The sequence below is a fragment of the Cygnus olor genome, chromosome 1 (genome assembly GCF_009769625.2).
Source record: "Cygnus olor isolate bCygOlo1 chromosome 1, bCygOlo1.pri.v2, whole genome shotgun sequence".
Taxonomy (NCBI): domain Eukaryota; kingdom Metazoa; phylum Chordata; class Aves; order Anseriformes; family Anatidae; genus Cygnus; species Cygnus olor.
The window spans coordinates 132,555,621-132,582,166 of record NC_049169.1 but is presented as its reverse complement, the minus strand read 5'-3'; the positions used below and the strand labels follow the sequence as shown (position 1 = coordinate 132,582,166).

Genomic DNA, 26,546 nt, shown 5'->3' with positions numbered 1-26,546 from the left:
CAATAAATATAGATCTTCCAAGGATCCTGGTATGGGAAGAAGTTGAACAAAACCCCTCACTGATATTAGTGGAATACATTGGGCCTGTGAGTCTTTTTTTTCAGACAATTTCAGTCTTTCCTAAACTCCAAGGAGTTAAGAAGCCTTCAGTGGAATCCAAGGGCTATGGAAACTAAACCAAGAAATGTCGCTATACTCTTATACGATGCCTTTCAAGCCTAGTTATAGAAGTAGTTATTGCCAAGAATAATAGAGAGATTTGAACTGAGCGTTGAACTATCTTCATATCTATTCTTTCCCTACTTGATTTAACAGATCATCCATGTCTTCCCTTCAGACAGAGGAAAAATGAAAAATACTGATATATAAAATGCAATGACGCTTCCAGCACCCCTTCTTCTCCCAGATGAGAAAAAATATATATATCTGGTATTAATTACCCATGCATTCCAGGTTCATTTTCTAATTTATTTTGTCCTTCATTTATTTATACATTCCCAAAATGCCTAATGCTATTAAATTAGTTTTCCCCTTGAACTGCATTAATATTCTGTAGTGGAAATGAGGAAGAACTAACATTAACAGTTAACTACATTAGCAGTACATAAATAGCTCTCCAAAGGTAATGGAAATTAAAGCAGCAGTTACAAGTGAAATGGTTGCATTGGATGAAATAACCTGCCGGAGCCAAATCCTTGGTAGCAGATGAATAATGTACAAAAGCATTTGAACCTAGCTTAGTAATAGGAAGAGAAAAGAGAATCTTGAGTTGGAAAGGACCCACAAGGATCACTAAGTACAATTCCCGTCTCCACACAGGACCACCCAAAAATCAAACCATATGTCTGAGACCATTGTCCAAATGCTTCTTGATTTTATCAAAATTTAATCCAGGTATGTTTAGATTTTTATTACTATTATTATTATTTTTTAAGACAGTCAAACAAACTCGAAAACCTGAAATCACATGCCAGTAATTCAACCACAGCTTCTAGTCTGACATGTAGATGCTTTGCACCATAACCCAGACAAGCTCCAGAATGGGAATGATTACTTCAGTATACCTTCTACGATCACACCAGAATTTCTCAACTTAATCTTTTTAGGAAACAACACATAGTCCCCACTATCTGTTCCATCCTATGTTTCTTAGAGAAGTTGCCTACAAGAAGACCAAGTCACTGTGTCCCTTAGAGTTAATAAAAGAGTAGGCAGGTTGCACAGTTTTCCACTAATGTGAATCTGCCAAGACATCACGAATAGGGGAAGGCACCTATTGTGTTTCTTTTTTCCTATGAAATTCAAATGAGATGGGAGAAGGTTGGTAGTAGAAGAAAATACTGAAAATGAATCGCATCATTGAGTGTTATTTTCCTTCTGTTTTTCTATCACAGGACAGATTAAGAACGGGCACATTCATATTATGCCTCAGAAATAGCTCATTATGGCATAATGAATGAATGAAAGAGTGAAGAGGAAACAGAAACCTTAATGGAAGCATAATCCCAAAGGTTAAATAGAGTTTCATGAAGTTTTATGTTATGAAGTTTTATACTTATGAAGTTTTTTTCTGACTTAAAAAATAAACTCCAAGACATCTTGTCTTTAACCCCCTCAAGTCTCAATTCACATAGACTTTGTTGGAGAGTATATAGAGACTTCACATGTGAAACATCTTTAAATGAGAACTTCTGCCTATTTTGTTAAGACCAGAAGCTGTGGAGTCCTATGGAAACACTCAGAGAGAGCTTCTGCAGTTGCAGCAAGTTCAAAAGTGGTGTCAAGTATAGTTTAATATTTTCTATGCTTAAAAAAAAAAAAATAAAAAAAAGTGCCAGAAAAATTCTCTTTAGGCTGAAATTCCTCTTTTGTTTCTGTAACTGATTATTTTCAACCTCACTTTTTTCCTCCTCTTTCCATCCTAAATAGAAAAAACTTACATATTTCTTAACTGTTGTTTCCCTAGCGAATCCTTTTCCCCCTTTGTACTAATTCCAATTATATAAGCCATGCTAATAACAAGAACAAAATCATGTTTCAAAATAATGTTAATGACTTTATATTACATACTTTATATTTTCAAGTATTCTACATATTTAACATGTAAGTGAAGTTTATTCAAAGAGTTTAGAAATTCAACACAAATATCAATTTCATGATCTCCATATACTTTATCTATAACAGATTTTTGATGATATGATATGCATTATTTTCTCTATCATCTCAATGTATGTCTATTGACATCCAAACAAAACAAAGCAAATACCATGTAGCCAAACCAAATTCAGGGTTAGCCCTGTAAATATACAAATACACAAGATTCAGCAGGGTCAAGTCTCAGCCACAAGTAACAAATAAAATTCAGACAGGCATTTGCTTGTTTTAACTATTCAGTAAAGTACACTGAGAGAAAATATCATTCTTCACTATCTTCAGAAAGTCTTTTTTCCTTAATGTAACACTGTTAAACCACAGCTAGCGCTGCAAAGACATACTTCAAGGCAAAAGAGGAGAAATGTCAAAAATTCTGCCCTGAGAGAAATGAAATTGTTTCCAACTGATGATCCAGTATATATTTGAAGCTGAGGAATCCAGAGAAAACATGGGTGTGTGAGAACAATTATAAGTCTGCAAGGGAAATGTTTTGAATTTTCTTATTCAAAGTAAATCTGCCTTATAAATTGTTTTAGGCGTGTCTCAGAACCATTTTCTAAAATCCTGAGGAACAAAACCCCTGACTTTGATATAAAATGATGTCAGCCTTCCATTTTGGCACTGTTGTATGATTTATATGGGTGATTGCCAGAAAATCTAGGGAACAGACACTAAAAGATCACCTTTTTTCATTTCCTTTTCGCTCCTTTCTTACTTCTCAAAACTGCACCAGGAGGAAAGAACACAACTTGCAGCTCCCCAGTAGAAAAAAATGGTAGTGTAGCTATGTAAATAAATAATAATAATAATAATTTACTGATAACAAGGTACAGGAGTTGTTTTTCTGCCTTCAGTTCATACACCCTCTATATCTGCATGAGTACATGAAGATTAATAGATGAAACTATTACTATCTCAAATGTGATAAGTAAAAGAAGCACACTGTGTAATAGAAATTACCCCTTCATGCCCTTACTTCTAACATCTAACATATTTAATGTTTGAAGTGTCACATATCCCCCACAGTAAAAGATAGAAAATGGAAAGTAGACCAATGAGGTGTGCATTCAGCATAGAAATTCAATTAGAACACCACAGAAATGTCAGAAGGGAGGTTAACCACTTATGGGAGTTCACCTGTGACTTGTTAGTCATCTCTCCAGGTGTGGGACTGTGCTCCAGAAGAGCAGAAGCTGTATTTTACCTGAGAAAAGATGTTAGTACCAATGAATAAGCAACCAGGAAAGCTGCTTTCTGCTTGATTTAAGTGGAAGGGGAAGCATTGCTTTGGGCAGAACTCGGTGTTGGGAACTGCTGTGAGATATGGTACCACAAGGCAAGAGAGTGGTCTAAGTGTGAAGAAAATTGGAAAGAATTATCCTGATGACCTAAAAGTAGACTATGTTGGAGTTGATTTGAGGATAATTCAAGGGAGTAAAACAGAGTCTTGGGGACTTATCCTTGGTACTTACTAAGGTTCTCTGGATAAAAACCTTGTATGATGGGAGAGGTACATTTCTATATAGTATGCCCTGCTCAAGAAGCTTTGAAATCTCTTAAATGATGATCATTGTGGCTCGGATAGAGCTGATGGACTGTAGGTTCAGTACGATGCTAGTAACTACACTCCTTCAGGATTTAAAGCAAAACTGCTTTAACTCTACTTTATAGCACAGTTATGGTGTATTATATATAAACTGATGAAGCAAAGAGCACTTCCATATTTTGGTTTCTATAGGGGAAAAAAAAAAAAAGTAAATATTTATGTTCCAATCATTGATCTAGATCTAGATCATTGATCCTGATCTAGATAACCAGAGACAAGGATCATAGCACGTTCCAAAGCAAACACCTTCTATGGCATAAATTGGAATCACTACTATTAAAGTATTAGGCATTCAAAAGCATGGAAAAGTGAAGGATCACCTAGAAAACTGTGGTGGTTTTACTCGGGTGAGAGGCCGAGCTACACCACAACTGCTCTCTCACTCCCCCTCCTCAAAGAGGAACGGGGAGAAAATACAATGAAAAGGGCTCAAGGGTTGAGATAAGGACAGGGAGATCACGCAGTAATTATCGTGATGAGCAAAACAAACTCAGCATAGGGAGATAGTAAGATTTATTACCTATTACTGACAAGCTAGAGAAGTGAGAAACAAAGGAAAGAAACCAAAAACACCTTCCCCCCATACACCCTCTTCCACATCCTCCCCCTGAGCAGCGCAGGGGAAGGGGGAAATGGGGGTTATGGTCAGTCTATAGCGCTTCTTCTCCGCCGCTCCTTCTCGGTCACTCTTGTCCCCTGTGCTGTGGGGTCCCTCCCATGGGATGCAGCCCTTGCTGAACTGATCCGGCGTGGGCTGCCCACAGGCAGCAGCTCTCCAAGAACTGCTCCAGATATGGGTCCGTACCATGGGGTCCATCCCTCAGGAGCAAACTGCTCCAACCTGGATCCCCCATGGGCAGCAGCTCCTGCCAGGTCACCTGCTCCTGCGTGGTCTCCTCTCCATGGGTTACAGCTCCAGCCCGGAATCTGCTCCGGCAGGGGTCTTCCACAGGCCACAGTCTCTGTCGGTGCAGGTCCACCTGCTCCACCGTGGTCTCCTCCACGGGCTGCAGCGTGGAACCCTGCTCCACTGTGGTACTCCATGGGCTGCAGGGGGACAGCCTGCTTCACCATGGTCCTCACCACAGGCCGCAGGGGACTTCTGCTCTGGCACCTGGAGCACCTCTCCCCCTCCTTCTTCACTGACCTTGGTGCCTGCAAGGCTGTTCCTCACTCCTCTCACTCTCCCAGCTGCTGTGTGTTGCAGCATTTTTTTCCCCTGTCTTAAATCTTCTCTCACAGAGGCGCAAAACAACATCACTTATTGGCTCAGCCCTGGTCAGCAGTGGGGCCCTTACCAAACATGGGGCAGCTTCTAGATCCTTCTCACAGAAGCCACGCCTATGGCCCCCTGCTACCAAAACCTTGCCACATAAACCCACTACAAAAACGTGGGTAGCTGATCAGAATGAAAAAAAGTTAAAGCAAGGGCTTGAAGATTATAATTTTTTTCTGTGTGGAAGTTAGGGAGTTGACATTCTGAGAACAAGATAAAATGCAGGTAAAAAAAAAAAAAACAAAAAAACCTACATCCGTGCCCATCAGGGCTTTTGGCAGATGCAAATCTGTCTTTTTATTTTGGGTGGGGTTTTTTGGCTTTGTTTTCAGTGGAAGGAAATAGATTGTGAATCAGATTGTGGGAGAGAACAGAGCAGTATTTTATGTGGTTTTGCACTAGGAAACAGCAATACACAAGTGAAATAGATCAGGAGGAACTGGGAGCTGCAAGTGCGGATCACATGCAAGTCAAGATTTCTTACAGCACTCCACGACTACCTTACATACTTTAAACATAAAACGTTACCATGTTATGGTGCCTGGTAAATAATAACATAAATTTGCAAAGCATAAATCAAGGTAATTGTAAGAAAGAAAGAAAGGAAGTTGGAATTATTGTTGTACAAAGATTTTTTGTTTTTGTTGTTGTTTGTTTGTTTGTTTTAGTTCAATCTTAAGTCAGAAGAAGAAGAAGAGGGAGGAGGGAGGTGTTCCCAATGGCATAAATCCAACTGAAAGAAGCAAAAGGACAAAAGGTCTTCTGTTATTTTACATTAAGGTGTATCGAATTTGAACTGTTACAGACTGAAACTAGCTAGTGGAAAATTTCAAATCCTGTATATGGCTACTAAGTAAAGGGGAGTTGGGTTTTCATACTGCAAAAATAAATGCCAGAGAAAATATTCTGCCTAAAGTTATCAGCAGAACTACAGTACAGCTGCATCAGAACTTCATATAGTCCCTTGTGGGTAATGAACTGTAGATCCTTAAAATAGGGAAAATACCTTCCTTTTGTAGGCACAGAACACTGTTCTCTATCAACATACACTTGATCACTGTCACTACTGCTGACTTGATTGTGACCTTGGGCAAGTCCCTTCGCTCATGTATGTTTTGTTTTGTTTTTCATTCTTTTCAGTGCTAGCTCAGTCCTTTGAGCAGTCTATGCTTACTAAAAGCACAGAAGTGTATTATCATTATTTAACAAACTTCAACGTTTTGAATCCCTGGATAAATGTGAAGTGTTATTAAAGCTCATCTTCTCTTTGCTCTCTCATTTTTTTATTTTTTTATTTTTTTCTGAAATAATTTGCAAGCAATTGGATCCTGTAGTCATTTGCCCTTTTGGGAAACGGTTTTGTTAAGCAGAAAACTTGGCATTTCTGTAATTCTTAGCCTGTGGAGAAAGATGACTTTATATAAATCTATAAATGTAAAATTCTGGCAGGAACAAAGACAGCCCTGTAAGCTAGTTTAAGTCATCTATATATTTTATTTTAGAGGTTCATACTAAACATGCCATCCAAAAAAAAAGTACAGTCTAAAAGAAGGATTTTGTCTACTCATTATATTACTGTGTAAAGCTAATGTGGTGCTATGTTTCAATATTAATTTGACATACTAGATTCAAGCTTGGACTTATTGGAAAGAGTAAAGGCTATCTAACCTCCTGGCTTCAAACACTAGACCTGAGGAGAAGTTGTAGATCTGTACTTAATAAAGATGCAAGGTAAGAAATTGATGTTGTAGTGTAACAGGAGTAGGTTATCTTCATTTATTTCTCCTGTTTTCTTTTGATATTGAGCTTTTGCCTTTATTGTGATGACATTTTCATATGTGTAGCAGGAGAGGAGAACTTTAGTGAAAATGTATATGAAAAATAAGCATATTTCTTGAGAAATTCTTAAGCTAGATTATTCTATACTTTTCTGTCAGTTCCTGAGATATTCTCCTCGTAAGAAAAGTTATACTTCATGTATTTTATGTGATTAACCTCATCTCTGATTCATTTTAACTCATGTTAATCACACCAAGCTACCATAATTGCTGATTTAGAATGTATTTAATTCAAATGAATTTTCAGAATGAAAGACATATAATGTTAACTTGACATCTTATTGCAATTTGACTGCAAAGAATCTCCAAATATAATACAGCTTTGAAGCCCAATTTTTGATAATTGTTATGGTGATATTTTAAATTTAATTGTAGAATTTCTGAGAATACGACTTATCACTGTAGATCTGGATTAATAACAATGACTTCAACACATTTTGTTTCTGATGTATCCAAATGCTTTTAATGCTTTTATTTACAGGATATATCCTGTAACACTAGCTCTGGAAATTACAAATGACTTCAGGTGAGACATAAAATAATCCATTGTTTCTCATCTCTGTTACTAATTGACTAAAGTTAAAATTCATATGAAGGGTTTTATGTGATTACTGATGACTTTAAAAGACTGTTTGAAATTACTGTTCACTGAAATGAGGATGCCATATATAGTACCAGCAGGTTTTCCCACGCTGTTTCCTGACCTGCAGAATCCCTGCTGCTCTAGTGTTTTGCTTTTCTTAAGCACAGACCACCAATTGTGTTAAATTATTCTGTAGTACCCACCTGAGGAATTATGTTGATTTCAGTGGCTGAAATATATCCCTTTCTGTTGATGTAAGATCGCTACATAAACCTTCCATTTAATTTTTTATATGAAAGCTATATTTGGAAAAGAAAAGCTTCTGAAATCAAACTTCCAAGTAACTTGCTTAATAGAGTACTGCACTGTAACTTGGTTATACAGTGTTTGATATATGCCTTCCATTGTGCTTGCATAAGACAACCAGTCACACGACCTAGAAAATTTTAGAACAAGTATCTTGAGTAATATTTTTTCACTCGCAAAAGATTTTACTCAAACTTGTTCTTAAGGTCTGCATTTTGACACAGCCAAAACATGAAAAAGATGTTACAACTTGCATGCTACATACAAGCATACTTGAAATGTTTCAGAATAACATGATCTCACATTTGGACTTGTGACAGTGTGAGATAATAGCATGTATTACCACTGATTGTCTTTTCTCTGTATTGAATAAATAAAAAGATGTTTGTAGCTTGAATTTTGAAGACACCAGTAAAAAACAAACAAAAACAACAAAAAACACCATATTCCTCATTTTAGAAAAACGTGATTACTATAAAGAACCTTATTTTTTTTTTCTATGAGGTTATTTAGAGCTTTGAGATTTAATTTCCAAAATAACTGCTTTTTATTTTCTAGTTCTGCCTATTCTTGCTTATAATAAGTTGTCTAGGTTTTCACAGCTGTTCTGTATCTGTAGTCTGATGGGAAATTTCACTTGTCAGGGATGGTTTGACAAATAAATGTCCCATATGTGCATTTTATTCTTAGGTGTATCTTCTTATCAGCCAACAAAATGTCAACAAATCAAGTCTGAAGCCATTTAACTACACACACGGAAGCTGTTTTTTTTGTTTGTTTTGCTTTTGTTTTGTTTTGTTTTTTCCTTGTCATATGCCACCCAATTGAGAAATGAGTTTCAGTTCTTTTAAAGTGGAAAATCTTACTGACCTTTCAGACCTTTGGGGAACTCTTTACGACAGCCATTCCCATTTCAGGAACTCTTGGAGTAGCCAGATGGAAATTGTCCACCTCAATATGGCAAGGGAGATCTGTAATAAATCTCCTTGCTATCAAAATTTTCTGTGCAATATCTTCAAGTCAAAGTGAACTTGTCTGTTTTCTCCCTGTTATTTCGCAGGATAAAATGTACACCACATCAAAGACCTTGTGAACAAACTCATAGAGAACACTTCCAAAACTCCTGAAACACTGAGGCTCTCCAACCGTATTTTCAGAAGGAAACTTACACAACACCTTTGGAAAACTCATGGCCTGTCCTACAGGGTTTACTCTCAATAGCCAAAGAAACAAGTGAAGTCAAGTGTCATTCTTGCTATTGTTTGACATTGCAGATGAGACAGTACATTATAGCAGATATATGCTATTGACAAAGATTTCTACAGTAAGTGGGAATGGATTATTAATGACCTTTCATATTTTTCATGGGCATCTTGGTCTATCATGTTCATAATAAATAGTTCTTATTGCATTGTCTAAAGGAAGTCATAATGAAAATGGGAACCTCACTTTAACTTACCTTAAGCTGTTAGACAAGTACTAATTACTGAGACATATATTACTTTTTTTTTTTTTTTCAGAAGAGTAATATAAGAGCTAAATGAATTAGACATGATTTGTGTAAGTCATAGTAGAACTGGCTCTGAATTGGCATTTTTCATGCCAGTATGAAAGATAAAGAGCCTGAAATATCTACAAGAAGGATCAATCTTTCTTTCCTAACATATATGGGGTAGATGAGCTTTGATCAACAGGGAAAAAAAACGAAGTACAATGCATAGAAAAGCTGAGTTGGCACTTAATTATCAGAAATGTCAAGGGAAACAAGGTCCCAAATAGAAGACTTAAGTGTTAGGTAAAACTTCTCTATTACCAAACATCTAGGATTTAATTGATTTTTCTGCCTTGTTTCTCTCCACTGACTTGCCCTCTGGAGATATGTATCTTATAATTGACAATAAAAAAAAAAAAAAAAAACAACAAAACAAACAAACACAACAACAACAAAAAAAGGTAAGCAGAAGAAAAACAAACAAAAAAAAAACTGAAATTAAGTGAGATGAATCTCATTTTATTATACAAGAATATGAAATACTCTCTACCAGGGTTTCGCTTGTGACTGGCTCTGGATTATGACATCCAAACATTTTCCTACAACTATGTAATGTATGATGTAATTCAAATACATTGCATTTTTATATAGTGGAGAATAAGTATCTCTATTTACAGTAGTGGGTAATATTTCAGCTACCTGTTAATTCAGTAGATGGAATGTTACGCTATTCAAGTAGATACCATACAGCGAAACAAATGTTACTGCTTAGTACTGAGAAAGGCACTTGCACATATGTTTCTTGATTCCTTTAAGATATATTTTACCATTCCTTGCCATGTGATATGAATAAATGATGTCAAATGGCAATACGTTTTTCAAACAGTATTGTCAAAATAATCTCTACTTGTTTGAATGCTGTAAAGAACTTCAGTTCTCTTGAGCTGATTCTTTCTAATTATTTATTACTTCAGTAAAATAAATGGGTTAATTCTTTTAAACTTTTGCAGCTTAACTGCAGCCTTGTCTGTGCTGTTAATGGAATCCCCCACACACCACGCAAGACTTACCAGTTGCTGGCACAGTTCAGGATTTCCCATTAAAATGTATTTTTGCTAAAGGAAGTAATATGTAATGCTAGTGGCAGAATTTCACAGAGCAGTGACTTTGCAAAGCATTTATGAACATGTCAACAGAAATCGCTAAAAGTGGTCAACTTAAATATTTAAGTTTCAGCTTACTTAAGTAAGTGGCTAAATGTTTAATTGGAGTGCAGTTACTATTATTTAAAAAACAAAACAAAACAAACAAACAAACAAACAAAAGCCAACTCCCTGTTCCCTAGAATTACTCTATAATCTCATTATATGAACAATTTCTGACCAGAAGCAATCTCCAGTGAGCTGTGGAGACTTCTGGCTTTTTGATGGTATGCCACTTCCACCGTACTGTGGCAGAATGTCATGCCTTCTGGATCTGCCTACACAGACTCTGAAGTTATACCAAAACCCAGTCTCACCTCCATCCCATTGATGTTCTAACATCTGCTGCTGACCCCTAAGTTTGCCTTCAATGCAAGACAGCCAGAATCTTTCTGAATGTCAGTGCTCAAGGCCCTAATTATACTCTCTCCTAAAGTGGGTTTAGGACTTCAGACAAAATCCTCAATAGCCCAAAGACTTCCTGTCATTAATCCCCATTGCTGCTCTCTTTCATAGCTTCAGTCATTCAATTTTTGCCAGCTTGCCTTGAAAACAAAGAATTTCAAATTGCAAAGGAGTGGGTTTCTTGAAGGGCTTTCTTATGGAACAAGCTTCACACTAGAGTCAAGCTTTGACAGACTCAGGAAGGGTGATGGTCAGGGTTGACCTTGAGTTGACTATGGTGCTGATGTATCTTCACATATTTTTTTATAATGTTTTTATACTATCAGTCAACAATAAATAGTCCATCTCCGATAGCAATGTAATTACGGTATTGCAAAAGTGGTGCATTTATAGAGTGGCAGATGCATTTATCTTCCCTTATCCACTTACCTGACTTGCTAAAGGTTTTTAATAATGCCCAAGTAATGGGCGCTGAATAATTCATGTCTAAATTAGATATGCATTAATGGTCCCAGTGCAGTTAACTGGAAAACTAGGATTTGGCTTAGTGCTTGCTTATAGCAATAAAATACTTTGAAGGCTACTGTGACTGTAACTGTTAGTTTGAATAAAGCTGAGTCACTGAAAAGAGCTGATTTAAATTTTCCTGTTTACCTTCTCTGAAGTACATTGTCAAACCATTGCCATAAAAGAACACCTTACATGGCAAAATAAACAGATTACACTATCTTTATTTGCTAAATGCAATCATTTAATTATACTTTTTTTTTTGAAGCTATTTTTTTTACATCCTCTACAGTAGGTTATTTTACATTTTAACATTTTTCTAAATCAGGAAAATTTTAAAATTGATAGAACTGTCTTTACAGCTCAACTAATTTTTAAACATTATCTCAGACTATTAACACTGACATTTCTGTTGGAATAAGTTAACCACACTTAAAATAATAATTAAAAAAACTCTCTTTTGAATAAAAATATAAGAACATGTCTTAAAAGACAAGTTCATGGCTACAATTGCTGCAGCTAACTTCTCTGGGGCTAGTAGTCCGTTATACATGTATAAAATTGAGTTTCCTGAGCATCCTGTGTGATAAATGATTAGACTAAATTTTCATGTTCTTATATACAATACTATGATTACTCTATGTACAGTATTTCCTGCATATATTTATTTTAAACCTGTGCATGGAACATTTCAGGTTTAGGGTCTCAAGAGCTGTTCACACGTATAGATAACGTAATTGGAGCTTTTCACCTAGAGTAACGTTTCATGTCAGCTCAGACACAAGGTGGCAGTATTTCCATTTTGCTTGTTGCTGTACTAGCCCGGAGCAGGGATAGCTGTCATGACACACAATAGCAAGTCTATCTTTGCAAATTAAAGAAATTAGTATTTCGATTTCTTTGCTAGATTCTATCAATATATTTACAAGACATAGAGTTGTAAAATAATTATTCAGTCAATTTTAAAATGTTGTTTAATCTAGTAAACTGTGATTATTCCTTTTAATCACAAGGCCCTCTTTTTTTTTCCTTACCATCGTTCATTTGAACTTGATTTCACATTATGCATTAGATTATAACAATAAACTCTTGTATAGCAAAAAACATCTCTCTCTAACTTGTGTTCTGTGGCTTTACTGTTGCTGTGGTGAACCTCTTGCCATATTGCTCTGTAATGCTTCTGTGTTCTCCGAACAGATTAATTTATCCCTTCTTCACCATCTAAGTTTTTGAGTAGTCAAGAGACTGTAGACATTGGAGGACAAAACATAGACAACATAGCAGTGTGTTCCATTTTCCATGTATACAACCATTTTCACCTTAAAGGAGTACTAATGTTCAAAGGAGACCAGTTTCTGAGTGAAAGAATAGATGGGTTGTGTAAGTGGTGCATGGTCTAAGCAGTGACACTAAGTAAGCAGAATGCAATCATCATTGTCCCTGTCCTCTCTCTCTCTTCAGTTTGCTCATTGCTCAACAAATAAGATTCAGGATCCTAGGATAGAGATTTTAGAACCTTCACAATAACTTAGTCTAAAATTTGACCTTATAAACTTATGACCTTATGACTTTCCTCATTGCGTGAACATAGGGCTGACTCATGTTCAGTTTGAACATGAGTCAACATGACAAAGCAGCTTTGACAAAGCTGCTTTCCTGATAGTCTCCAGGCTGTTCTGGTGCAGGGGCTTTCTTAGTGCCAGCCAGGAGACATGCATTTTCCTGTGTAAAACTTGAGGTGGATCCTCTCAGACCATTCCTCCAGCCTGCAGAAGTCTGTTTTGGGGAATCCTCAAAAAAAAAAAAAAAAAAAAAAACACAACTAATTAGGGAGGGTAATTTTTTGTTGTTTAGTTTAGTTAATGAACTTAAAATTATTATTACTGGCTTATGTAAAATACTAGTGTACATCTGGAAGACAGAACTGCATATGCAGTAAAAGAAGTCACTAACATCCTAGATTGTTCACTTTTCGCTACTATGACTGGTTTTCATGTGACAAAAAATTAAAAAGAAAATAAGAAGGACATTCCTCTGGAAAGGAGAAAGTGACTTCATTGGTAAATGCTAAAACTGTTCTTTTTCTATTGAAAATGTAGCCAGCTTTTCAGTGAGATGGAATTCCAGATGACACACAACACGTGTGAAGCAATACTCTGTTTAATCATCCTAGAATTAATATTACTGTTGAATTTTCTTCCATTACACAATGCTTAAATCTGCCTTTCACAGTGGGAATTGGTCAAAATTCCCACTGTAATTATAGGTATCATGCTTCTCTTAAATTGAAGTGATTTCTAATTTTTAGTTTTCCTTCAAAGAGACATGAAGGTAGAAATGTAGAAAAGTGCTGCCCCATTCCCAACCTTAGATCTCTGATTGATAGGAAAATTCTGGACAAGAAAATGAAAGCAATGGTTTTAGCCATGTTAGTAATGAGAAAAGGAACTGAAGGAATATAATGAAGCTGCATCAGGGGAGGTTCAAGTTGGATTTTAGGAAAAGGTTCTTCTCTGAGAGGGTGGTCAGTCACAGGAACAGGCTCCCCAGGGCAGTGGTCACAACACTGAGCCAGCCAGAGTTCAAGAAGTGTCTGGATAACACTCTCAGACATACGGTCTAATTTTCAGGTGGTCCTGTGTAGAACCAGGATTTGGACTCGTTGGTCATTGGACTCATGGGTCCCTTCCAACTCAGGATATTCTATGATTCTGTGAAAAAAAAAAATATATATGTATAAAGAGTTCTCCTTAAATAGAGTAAAATAATTCTAATAAGCTGCTGGTTATAAATGGATGTACACACAGACTAACAAGTAGAAAGACCTTGAGAACATCCTTTTGGCTCTGAAATCTTTTTTTTTTTTTTTTCAGTACGTGAATTTGATTCTTAATCAATCCTTTAAATCAGAGATTCTGTGTAATAAAATGTGAGTGCATAAACGGAAGTAAAACCACTGGTAAAAGAATAGTTGTCTAAAACACTAGCAAACTATTTTAGGTCTTGATATTAATTCTTAACACATGTGAACAAAATTCACTCCATATGATATGTGTGAACTCGAACTCTTAAAAATATTCTTTCTGGTCCCATTCAATTTTTCTATTGTAACTGTTAGGGATCAACTGTTTGGGATGTATTATACTGATAAGGACTAAAAGATATTCTCTCAAATCTGTTGTCCTCCACCAATGTGAGGACTAGATTTGACCATTAATTCACCTTACTGTAAAATAGACAAGTCTGTCTCACTAGTCATTCACATAAGTAAAATAATAACCACTCTCTTACATATCATTTTACTCCATATCACTTTCCCCCATTACTTAAATAGAACAAAATTGCTCTAAGCTGCTTTTTTTTTAAAAACAGTAAGCGTATATTTATACCATCAAATAGAAAACAATAATAATAGCAGACAAACAGAATTTATCTCCAAACCTTAGTGACTCTTCAATTAGAATGTCTTCAATCAATATAATATAGCCATTTCTGAAATAGTCACAAAACCCAGACTTCATGACTCAATCTCTGCAAATGTGATCTCATGTGGAGGATGAAACCAATTGTTCTCTTGTGCTAAATCAAGCTACTTCTCCACTGACAAAGATTAAGTTTGTGAGTTACAAAACATTGTTTAGATTACTAGGCTACTCATGGTGGGTGAGATCTTGATCTCTTATCTTGAGGAAATTGAATCTTCTTACAAAAAAAAAAAAATGTTTCTGGTACTCATCATGTTTGCAAACAACAATCTCTTAGTCTGTATTCAAGCTAGGTACATTTAAACTTCAAGAGGCTTTCCTTATGTTCAGCATATTTTTGTTCTCCTCTTGTTAGTATATAACGTTAGATCCATTTGCTACCTTAATATATTGCTTTCCTTCAGACAAATTGGATTATTCATTTATGCTCTGCAAAGCCAGAGTAACTCTGAAAGTTATTAAAATTATGTAGATTAGTAGTGCACAATGAATGATTTTTTTTTTTTCTGATGGTTATGTTTTCCAGATATTTGCAAAGATACATTTCTATTTTTTTCTTTCTCTTAGTCAAGTTACTTACATTTCATACTCGTCAGTTTATCCATGCTTTACTTATTTTTATTGTTGATCTCAAAATTCTTTTCAGATTTTACACTACGTTTCTGATAATGAGAGACTCAAAAATAAATGTAATATTCAATTTTACATCTCATCTCAGAGATGAGATTTGGTTGAGGTCTTCAGATTTACCCACAGGGACTTCAACAGTTTTTTAGAAAATCTTCAATTTCTAAAACTCAAATATTTTAGTGAAATATACACTATGAAGAGTTTGGGTATGAAAGATCATAGACTTACAGTGGTCATAATCAGATATCAATGAAAATTTGATTTTTTGCTCTGCCAAAACTTAGAGATCAAAAATGTTTTCGTTCCCTACTAGAATGTCCACCTGATGTTGAAAATAACAGGGTAGAATTTATAATACCCCAGTTGAATGCCTCAGTGTTGATGATACTCACTCTGTCATCTGTCATGAAGAATCTTCAAGGTCTTTGCTTCATAGAAAAGATGATTTTGAAATTTCACACTAATTTTATATGTTTGATATGCCTCTTGCAAGGGAAGGATAAACAGGCTTCCTTTTGTCGTAAATAAGCCTCCTAATACAACAGGGTGGACCATAACCACTAATGAAACTGGACTAAGAGAATTGCCTTGTTTATTGTAAATTCAGCAAAGATATTCTGCAGTCTGGATCCAGCCTAACTCAATAGAACTAGAAAGACAGCTGTTTTACTCTTGGATGTGTATGGGGATATAATGAGAGGCAACAGACAAAAGTTGGACAACAAAAAGTTTTGATTAGATAATGGAAGAAAATAAGTTGACCACAAGGATGGTCAGAGACTGGAACCAGATTAGCCAGAGAGGCTGTGATATCTCCATCCCTGGAGATACTCACAAACTGCCCAGACATGGTACAGAGCATCCTGCTCTAACTGACCCTTCCTTGAGCAGAGGTGGGACTAGAGTTCACTTCCAAACTCAGTTACTTCTGTGGTTCTGTAATCTGATTCATTAATGTCAGCCTGTTGAGTTTATAGCCTCACATACTAATGTAAACTACTGTGATACATCCTGCAGCTGCTACAGCTGTCTTCCAGCAATGATCAGGGCTTTTTCATTCATCTGAATACAAGATCATGAGAGTACTGCTGGCCAAGCATAAAACAGATAAATTCTCTTCAAGTTCACCTTACCAATCTCATCTCCTTCACATGTTATGTGTCCCATAAGAGTTACTGAGCAACCTGTGGCATACTTCAATGCCATCATTTATCTTGGGTGGCACTTTCTTTAATTCGGCACCATTTAGAAATTTGAATAGATTTTCTGCTAAGAGGCATGAAGAATCATAATGCTTTATAGCACAACAGTTACTCCTTTTAAACAGCTCTATCTTTTGACAAATTATAAAGTATTTGCATGGCCTATGGGCCTTACTATGTACTATGCACTGTGTAAAATCTATGTACTAATTGATACACTCAGCTAAAATCACTTTGGGTAAACCAAAGACGTCTCAACAACACCAGAAAACCGATTAGTAAAAAGTATCAGATGCAAAAATTTGAAGACTGTTATGTGTTTATTGCTTGTGAATCAAAGCTATTAAAAGATATTTATCAAATTGCTATAGCTACTCAAAGCCTTCTAATTTAAGAGCATGGACTCACTTTCTTCACTTTGTATTTATTATGTCTTCATCTTGTTCTTACTATATTTTCAAATGTTATCTTGCAGTGTTGTTGTGGTTTAATCTGGCCGGCAGCTAAGCACCACACTGCTCTTCGCTCCCCCTCCCCCTCCCTCTCTGGGATGGGGGAGAGAATCAGGAAAAAAATGAAAGCCTGTGGGTTGAGATAAAGACAGTTTATTAAGACAGGAAAATAATAATAATAATAATAGTACTACTAGTAATAATGCGTATGAAACAAGTGATGCACAATGCAATTGCTGACCACCCGCTGACCGATGCCCAGCCTATCCCCGAGCAGCCGGCCCCCCCTCCACCGCGGCTAGCCACCCCTATATATTGTTCAGCATGACGTCAGATGGTATGGAATACCCCTTTGGCCAGTTTGGGTCAGCTGTCCTGGGTCTGTCCCCTCCCAGCTCCAGCTGCATCCCTAGCCTGCTCGCTGGCAGGACAGAGCGAGAAGCTGAAAAGTCCTTGGCTTGGTGTAAGCACTGCTCTACAACAATTAAAACATCAGCATGTTATCAGCGCTCTTCTCATCCTAATCCAAAATAGCACCCTAACAGCTACTAGGAGGAAAATTAACTCTATCCTAGTCAAAACTATGCCAAGTGTGAAATAAATGAAGCACTTTACTGCACAAGACCTGCATGTTAATGAATGCAGGCCATGAAAAAAAATGACTTAGTTATTAACAGCTGAAACTATGTAAAGCATCTGAGTATGACTTCATTTCCTCTGGTTTCTTTGTATTTGTAATAGCCCTTACTTATTAAAATCATATCTCTACTTTTTGTGACTGCACATTCATTTTTGGACATAATCTTCTCTTGAAAAAGAAATTAAGTCTGGAAAATGTAATATTACATGGAGAAAATACTTATTTTAATTATTTATTTTTAATCCAAAACTGATACTTTTAGCTTTGCATTTCAGAATACTCACTTATGGAGCTGTATATCTAGAAATGATGGATAAATATCACAAATGAATGGAGAGAATTATTACCAAATGTCATAGAATCATAGAATCATAGAATCATGATTTTTTTTTCCTCAACAATGCCTGTTGGGATTTCAGATTACCCTCTCCTACTATCCAGGATAAGTGTGTAGTTTAAAATGATTGTTTCATGCCAGCAGATTATATGTTAAAGAGTTATAAGTAATTACACAATAGGTTATTATTCCTTAAATGCATTTATATCATGCAGCCATTTGTATCAGTAACAAAATGAGTTGCAACTGTTATAACTGAGTAAGACAAAACCTGTTAATGTATAAGGCCAAAGTGTTCATGAAGTTGCATTACCCTAAAAGGAGTGAGGCCTGCATATTACCTTGTTTAGAATCAATCAAAACCAGCGGTCCAGACAATTCTGACACACAAGCTTGACATGAATGATGGGCCTTTATTGTCCCAGAAGGGCAAAACTATACATGTGCAGACCAACAAAAAACCTCATGGATGGCTTCTGCACATGAGCTTCTCTGTCTGTCAGCTCAGGTGTTCAAGTACCTTTGGAAAAGCAACTGTTGCTGTGAAGCTTTGCGTCATGTATGTATGGCAAATTTTATTATATAATAGAAGATTTATTACAAAATAGAAGAGAGTTTGTATTATGTGAGGCAATTATCAAACCTAGTATTTACTGTCCTTCCTGAGTAGGGACCTGAAACGACAGCCCAGTGGACTTCACTATAGAACTGTGTTACAGAAGACAGCTTAAGCCTAAGGAATACTTATTAAGAGAGTAATTAAGACAGCCATCAAGTGACTGGTGATGTGGTAGGCTGTTGCCTGGCAACTGGTAGGAGATAACTTTTACAAATTAATTCTTTTTTCAAACCAATGTTAGTTGCCTCATTTTATCAAGTTAGTACAAAAAAAAAACAAAACAAAACAAAAAAAAACACTTGGAGTAGAGAGCACATGGAAGAGAGAGAAGCAGAGAGAAGCAACTGTCACAGAAGAACACCTGTAGAGACATGAACAGAACATAAAAGAACTTGAAGAACAGTCACCCTGGGTTAAAAGAACTACTTCAAATTTCTTCTTTTTGGCAAAGGCCTATGAAAAAGCAAGGAACAGTCAGAGTGTTGAGGTTACCTAGGAGCAAAACATCCTTTACGAAAACGAACACCCTTGAAGTCTATTTTACTTAAAATGCATTAATTTTTGCCTGTTTACCTAAAGTGGGCTTTTTGGAAAAACATTCAAATACTGACCTTTTACCTGTACAGGTAATCTGAGAGCAACTGCACCAGTAGTCAAGAAGCAACAATCAGTAAAACACTTTTTGCTAGTTTTTGTGGCCAACAGCACAGTTCCACAACTCATGGTCTCAGAAGGGACCAAGGGCTCCTGTCTCAACCCAGTTTTGCCTAGCTATTTTATACCACTGATTTAAAATAAGTCCAGCAAAAACATTTTTTTTTTCTTTTTAATGTTTGAATAACTCTGTAGTAATGAGATTTTACCTCCAGATCTCAGGGCTAAAATTTTCTGAGATGGCTAGATTCAGGTAGTCAGCAGAACTCTGTTCATGTATGGATTAGGTCTCCAAGCGGTTTCAAGAACTGAGGAACTGCTAGTCTTCAATGTGGGAACATTGTTTCACCAGCGCTTTGTTTATTTTTATTTTTTTTTCTGGTAAGAGCTACTTTTTGGACAAAATCAAAACATTTTGATTCACTAAAAGTTTTTTTAAAGAATTGTCTCAATTTAGCAATAATTTCTTAGGTCATATAATCTCAAATGATCCCATTAATAACATTACTATAAGTCAACTCACTTCGAATGAATAAGGAGTTATAAGCTCAGATACTTGCTGTATCTAGAGCAGCAGAAACCCTTGAAACTGGATCGTCAATAATATCCCACATTGGGATAACATCATCTCCCTCAAGGGGAATTGCAATGTTTTAAAATGTTGCCCCTCTGTAAAATCAGAAAATGATTTTCCTTCCACCTGTATTTCCCTAATGACAGTCTGCAACACTTTTCTTGCAGCTTATTGGAGAAGGCCAAAGAACTTCTTCTACAGTGAACAGGTTAAATTATAATTAACTGTGATGATGAACATGGCTAGACTTGTGCCAGCAAAGAGTGGTTATCTTAGTGCTCAAACACTTCTTTGCAATTACTTCACCTGATTACTTGGGTTTAACAAAAGAAAACAAATGCACATCAACTTCAATGCAATTAGTATAATTGCAGTGTAGTTACAATGCAGTTATGATTTGTTAAAAATAATTATTGCTAATGTATCTGCATTATAAAGTGCATTTAGAAGTTTGACTCTAGTTTCATTTTCAGTATAACACAAGAGTTATGTTCATTGCTTCATCTGTCACAACTTTTTTGTGTTGTTGTTTCTCTGAAGCTTTATAAAGAGCCAGTGGGCTAAAAGCCCTGATATTCCAGCCACAATAAGGATGTCGAGTAAATTTCATGATGAATATGTCTATTCATATGAAACTAATGTTCTTGTTACAAGAAATGGATTTGGATTGACTTTCCCTTCTGCCACATTCGATGTCTTCGGATTTAGTGAGTATAGGTTATGTGGGCTTTTTAACACAACCTTAGCTGATTCTTGACATGATCAGGAGCAAGGATGTGTCAGTGCTGAGCATCACGGCAGATTTCTGTTAGGTGCTCGGGTGGAAGGGCTGAAATTGCAGCTGTAGACAACAGTCATCCTGCTGGGGGGGGGAGTGGGGCGGGCAGGGAAGGAAATCTCTGCTGGTTATGAAGAAATGCTAGCATGCTCTCTCACTTAACCCTAGAGCTAAGCCAGGGATACAAGATAGCATGTACATAAAATTAGATTTCATGCTTGAAATGATCTCTGGGATTTAGATGCTGAAAATATCCATTTCAGTGCAGACACAATTGTCTTACTCTTCTCCCCTCCTCCGCAGTCTGCCACTCACCTTTAAACATACTGTCTGATCTTGACTTGGGCTGAGCCAGAATGAGCTCAAATAACCAATACATTTGTCCCAGTTGAGCATTCTCAGTGCAGCTAAGATGGGAGGAATTCCCCTCCTCTCTCCATTGCCCCCACTGCACAGGGCGAGAGAGCACAAAAGGCGTCTGATCCAAGTACCTGTTGGCAAAGGTACTCCACTGGGAAGAGAAAGCAGTGATGTCCTCTGAGAGGCTTCTGTTGATTGCTTTCTATGATACTTTAATGCAGAATGACTAAGCAGCTGTGGAAGCAGTGGTCTGAACTGTTTGGATCGCATACGCCTGCAGTGCAGTTTGACAGAGAGTGATTTGCCTTTTCTTAGGCACAGCAAGTACTGGAGCACTCTACTGAGAGTTTAAATACCAAAGGGAGGACTACGGAATAACCCACATAAATGAATAACCTTCCTAAGTTTCTGTGAGAACAGTGCTGGAATGCATCTTGAAGGAAACAGGTTTCTATCCTTCTCTGAAGCCCATGACGTCAATGGTATCTTGTGAAAAATAGAATTGCAAGAATGCAGGAAAAGCTGTAGTCTGTCACATATACTTAGTTCTATACATGGAATTAAGACACTAGCTGGGGTGGGGAGCAATAAGAGAAGTCACATGCTCTTTTGCCCTAAAGATCTTGAAATTAAAAACCTTTGGAAAACTATTCTTAAAATAAAACTGAGAACTAATTAGCATAAAAGGATCTGTTCATAATTTTCATTTTATGAAATACCCTTATTCTTAGCATTTCAAGATTCTTGATAGGACTTAGATGGAAAAAAAATCATTAAAATTAAATAGACTATAGCAAGGTGAATTTTTAACATGAGGTACTTAATCTCTTGCCAGAACTTAATGACATTTATGACAGAAGAACATCTGAAAAAGCGGAAAAATAATAATTATTTTTCAGCTGTAACAATTCAATACTGAAATAGCCCTTGGAGTAGCTACATAGGCAGTACACACACAGGCTAAGTGACTACACATAGTCAAATGGGCAGTTATTTGTGGGAGACCTGAATTCAACTTGCTGTGGAAAAGAAAATAGTCTCATAACAGCCTTTCTCTGGCAGTTATTCCCAGCTGTGTACTTGAAAGGGATCTCTTGTCCTATACAGCTGTTCTTTCACTAGCAAAACTGAATGAACAGAAGACCATGGGTCTTTAATGAGACTCTTCCAGTCCACTCCATGGGACAACAGCTGCCAGCAATGAAGAGTGCTTTTTGTGCAGCCATGTTGACTGATGTGGTCCTCCTAGAAGTTCCCGGATCTTCCTGACGACATGGATGGATTCAGCCCTGGAGCAAGGTACTTTCAGCATTCTGAGCTGAGTTGGACACCACCTGCTTTACTAATTTCAGTGAAGCAGTAGCAAGCTCTTGCTGATCAAACAAGAAAGACCCTAAGAAAAGGGCATTATCTAACTAATCATCTAGGAAGCATGAACCAGAAATGTGGACTTTGTCAGACTCGACATAAAGCATACTCTTCTACATGGTGAAGGAAACTCAGTATATAGAAAATTATTATTATTTAATGAACTCCCATTGTCATTCTCATTTGAAGTTGCTAATGAGGCTGAAGTCAATATCCTTCCTCTGTTCAGTAAAGTGAATTCTTCTTCTTGACAGGCTAAGATTGCCAGTGGGTAGACACAGATTTGTGAGAAGGACTAAATTGTGTTTACTGTGGTGACTGATTATCTCCCAAAGAATCATGTGTTTTTCTCCAACAGTAGAGGATATAATTTAATTAGACTGTTATTTTAAATGTTCTGATTTTTTTTTAATGCATTAACTTATGGCCTGTGGCTGATAGAAAAGAAATTAATGCTGACTCCTTTGAGTGTGGAATGAATTGCAGTTTGCAAGGGGAGAAAATTAATTATAAATGCCTGCTATTTAAGTTTTCCAGATTCAGATGATAAATTAAGCAATTATTACATGTCAAGTATATAAACAGTAATTCGTCAACATTTCAGCTTATTAATTCTAACATTTGCCATTCCATGTAACATATTTATCACATTTTATTGCTTGTTGATGAAAAATCTAGCACAGTTCTCTCAATTATCTTTACACAGCTGCATAATGAAGCAACAAAATAGAGATGTATATCACAATTCTGAACGCCGCAGAAAGGTTCTTGTTTGTCTTGATTTCAGTTCAGAATAAAGCACTGAGACCTCAGTCTGGCCCAGTTTCAGGTGTTCATCCTCATTTCAACTGCCCAAACTTGCTTTCAAGATGTCGTGCCTCTGTGCTCCTGATTGCATTTCAAATCCCATTTCTGCCTACTCCTGTGTGCCCAAGCCCTGCTGACTTGTCTTGCCTGGATGCTCCTTCCTCCTCTTTCTAACCACATCTCTGTGGCTTTTCCCATGCTCTCTCTGTACCTGGAATGACTTAAGAGCTGAGCACTGAGAACATTCCATTATTTTCACATTTCTTTCTGAAATCCTGGTGTCCCACTGTGATCCTCACAAACTCCTCATTAGTGTGAGTGATTTATTTTACTTCACCCTCTGATTCTTGGCCATAGGTGTCTAATCCAGGACATTCCACTCCAAACTTTATGGACTGAGAAGAGGAGGCTCAAGACCTGACAATACTAAGACGTACAGCTATGTTGTATATGATGTATTTATGGATCAGTTGTCAAATCTTCCTGTTCTGCCCTACAACTTCAGTTTGAAGACTCTTCCAATACAGGGTGTCAAAACATGGGAGCAGAGCCATGTGGTTGGACGGATCAAGGCTGGACAATCTGAGTTGCACAATGTCTTTGTGCTGCTGTGTAACATGTGATTAATCATTTTATATCCCTTGGTGAAATTCTGGGCCAAATTACGTCAATGGAAAAGGCCCATGACTTTAACCCCTGACTTTTTTTTATTCCTTAACAAGGTTAGCCAAACCAGGCTGTTGATAAATCAAGTGTGAGAAAAAGCAAACTCATGAATCTTTCAAGGTCTTCATCACATTTTAGGGTAAAGGGAGAGCTGCAACTGAAGGTTAAAAGGCTGCATAAAGTTCCATGGTCATTTAGGGATCTGAGTACATCACTTACTGAAGCCAACTGTACATGCTAGCTTTCTGGCAGTTCTGAAGGGAAGAAGAATCTGGATTAAGGTACTTAAAGCTAAAAATTAAAACAAAGAATCATCATCATCAACAACAACAAAATCTAATTTTCTGTGCTAAAAAGAATGAGAATATTTTTACAATCTACATGTTTCTTTATGCATCATACATGTTGCAGAAGAAAGCTGTCACTCAGCTGATTTGTCTCGTCATCTTGTGATCCACTATGACACCTAGAGCCTTCTGCACACACTTTTTCCTTAGTGAGTTATTTCTTAGTCTTGCAGTGCAGATGGTTACTGCTGCCTAAATGTGTAATTTCATGTTTATTAAATAGCAACTTTTTTCATTTATCCATTTGTCAAGGTTACTCTGAACATTACTTGTGTCTCTTGAGCTGCCAATAGTTCCTTCCATTTTAATGCTGTCTGTGAATTAAAAGTGTATACTGTCATCATCTAGTTAACTGATAAAAACTTTCAGCAGTTCCAAGATAATCTGGTTTAATACAGCTGCTAGTGTGAAGTAAAAAAGATAATAAAAAATATAGGGAAAACGCATGATTAAAGATTAGGTATAACCTAAATTCACAGTGATAGGGTTTCTTGGAAGCTGACAATAACAGGAGAAAAGAGAAAATAGTTAGAAAATTTATATCTATTTTCCAGAAGACAAAGCTGGAATAATTTGCATGATGAAAACTTTACATTTCCTTTATAATAGTTACCATGGAATTAAAAATAATAATAATAAAAAGGAATTGATTTAATTCTTTAGAATTATACAGAATCTGTAGGGAAGAAAAGAAAAGAAAAAAAAGTAATAAGCACATGCCACTTCTATAACTTAGGGAGAAGAAGGTTAAAAACACAATTTACAAACAAGTTATTTCAGAGAAGACATATGAGACATATGTTAGCAGTTCCTCAAATGAAGGAACTAGTTAAGATATATTAATTTCAAAGCTTACCTGGAAATATATGTCTTTGCTAATAAACTCTATTTCTTCTAGTCCTAAGGCTGCATCAGCCCTAAAACCACTTAGCCACAAACACATGGTACATGCATTATGTAGAATAGAAACCTTCATAGAAACGTACTTTTCTGATGAGTGTGTATGCACCCAAAAATCTAGATCTTAACATCCTATTCACACAACTGAGAATGAAGCAGGTTTTGGATGATCAGGATGCAGCCAGCTTGTACTGTGTTGTGCCCTGCAGTTCTTCTGGGCCATCCACTCCCACAGCCACATGTATAACATCTACCCCTGTGCTTGTGAAGCTCTGTCTTAAGATCAGCTGAAATTTTGCCCTACATTGAAATGTCTCCTTAATACCTTTTTTGGTTAATTTTTTTTTTGATCTTCTAGAATATAACATATTATAAGCTATGGCACATCAAGTAACAGATACTGCTCTGATGAATCCTGAGCCACTTAAGTTATTTGTACTTGGTATCTTTATATTTATTATGAAACAGTTTCTTTAGAGAAGCTGGCACAATGCTGTCAGTATAGGAAAAGTTGCCACTAGATTCTCATTATGTCATGTAAATACAATGTTTGCATTAATTATCACAAACGTCAGTCCCTGTTGCCCTAATAGGTAAAGCAGGTATATGAAGAAATAGTTTTTAAGATAACCTTAAAGAGAAACACCCAACTTTATAAGATTAGCATTTAATTTTAATTCTCAGTAGTTTTGTAGTTTAAAAAATATATATATAAAAACAAAAACAAACAAACAAACAAAAAACTCTGACTTTCTAGATACAAGACATTAGGACATTAGCAGCATTATATATAAATACAGATGGAACAAATGACATGTTGATAGTGTTTGTTGAGAAAGCTGCACAGGACTGTAATAAAGCCATACTGGAACATGCTACAACATCTGACAGCACTCATCCCAACATAAGTTATGAGATCATGTATCCGAATTATTAGCTGACAATCTCAAGTTTGCTGTGTACTTCCACCCTGTCTCAGGGTCAAAACGTTACCTCTCTATCCTTTTCATGCTGCGGTTCAAAGAACGATTTGCAGGTGTTCAAGTTGCTTTCCTGTGAGAGAGAGGCAAGCTGTTACATTTCTTCTAAGAGAATGGACTTTTCTCTACCTTTGCTTAATATACGTATCAGGCTGTGCTGCCTGTATGCTGTCACAGTGTAAAAAGTAAGAAATAGAAGAATGCTTGTATATGAATTGTCATCATGATATTTGCCAAGGTAAGACCTAACTGTATACCATTTCTCTCTTACACACTTCTACACTTTTACGAACATCACACAGGTATTTTTGAGATGATCAACTTGTTCTGAAGAATCTGATTTTGTTTAAGTTTCTTCTTCTCTATAATAGTACTTAC

At 36.5% G+C, this 26,546-nt stretch overlaps 1 long non-coding RNA gene across 1 annotated transcript; it reads left to right on the top strand.

Annotated features, from left to right (window-relative positions):
* The first annotated feature begins 5,164 nt into the window (after positions 1-5,164).
* LOC121062356 lies at positions 5,165-6,837 on the top strand. Its single transcript, XR_005815531.1, has 3 exons — positions 5,165-5,261; positions 5,705-5,793; positions 6,663-6,837. It is a non-coding gene; the product is annotated as an uncharacterized LOC121062356 (long non-coding RNA).
* The last annotated feature ends 19,709 nt before the right edge of the window (positions 6,838-26,546 follow it).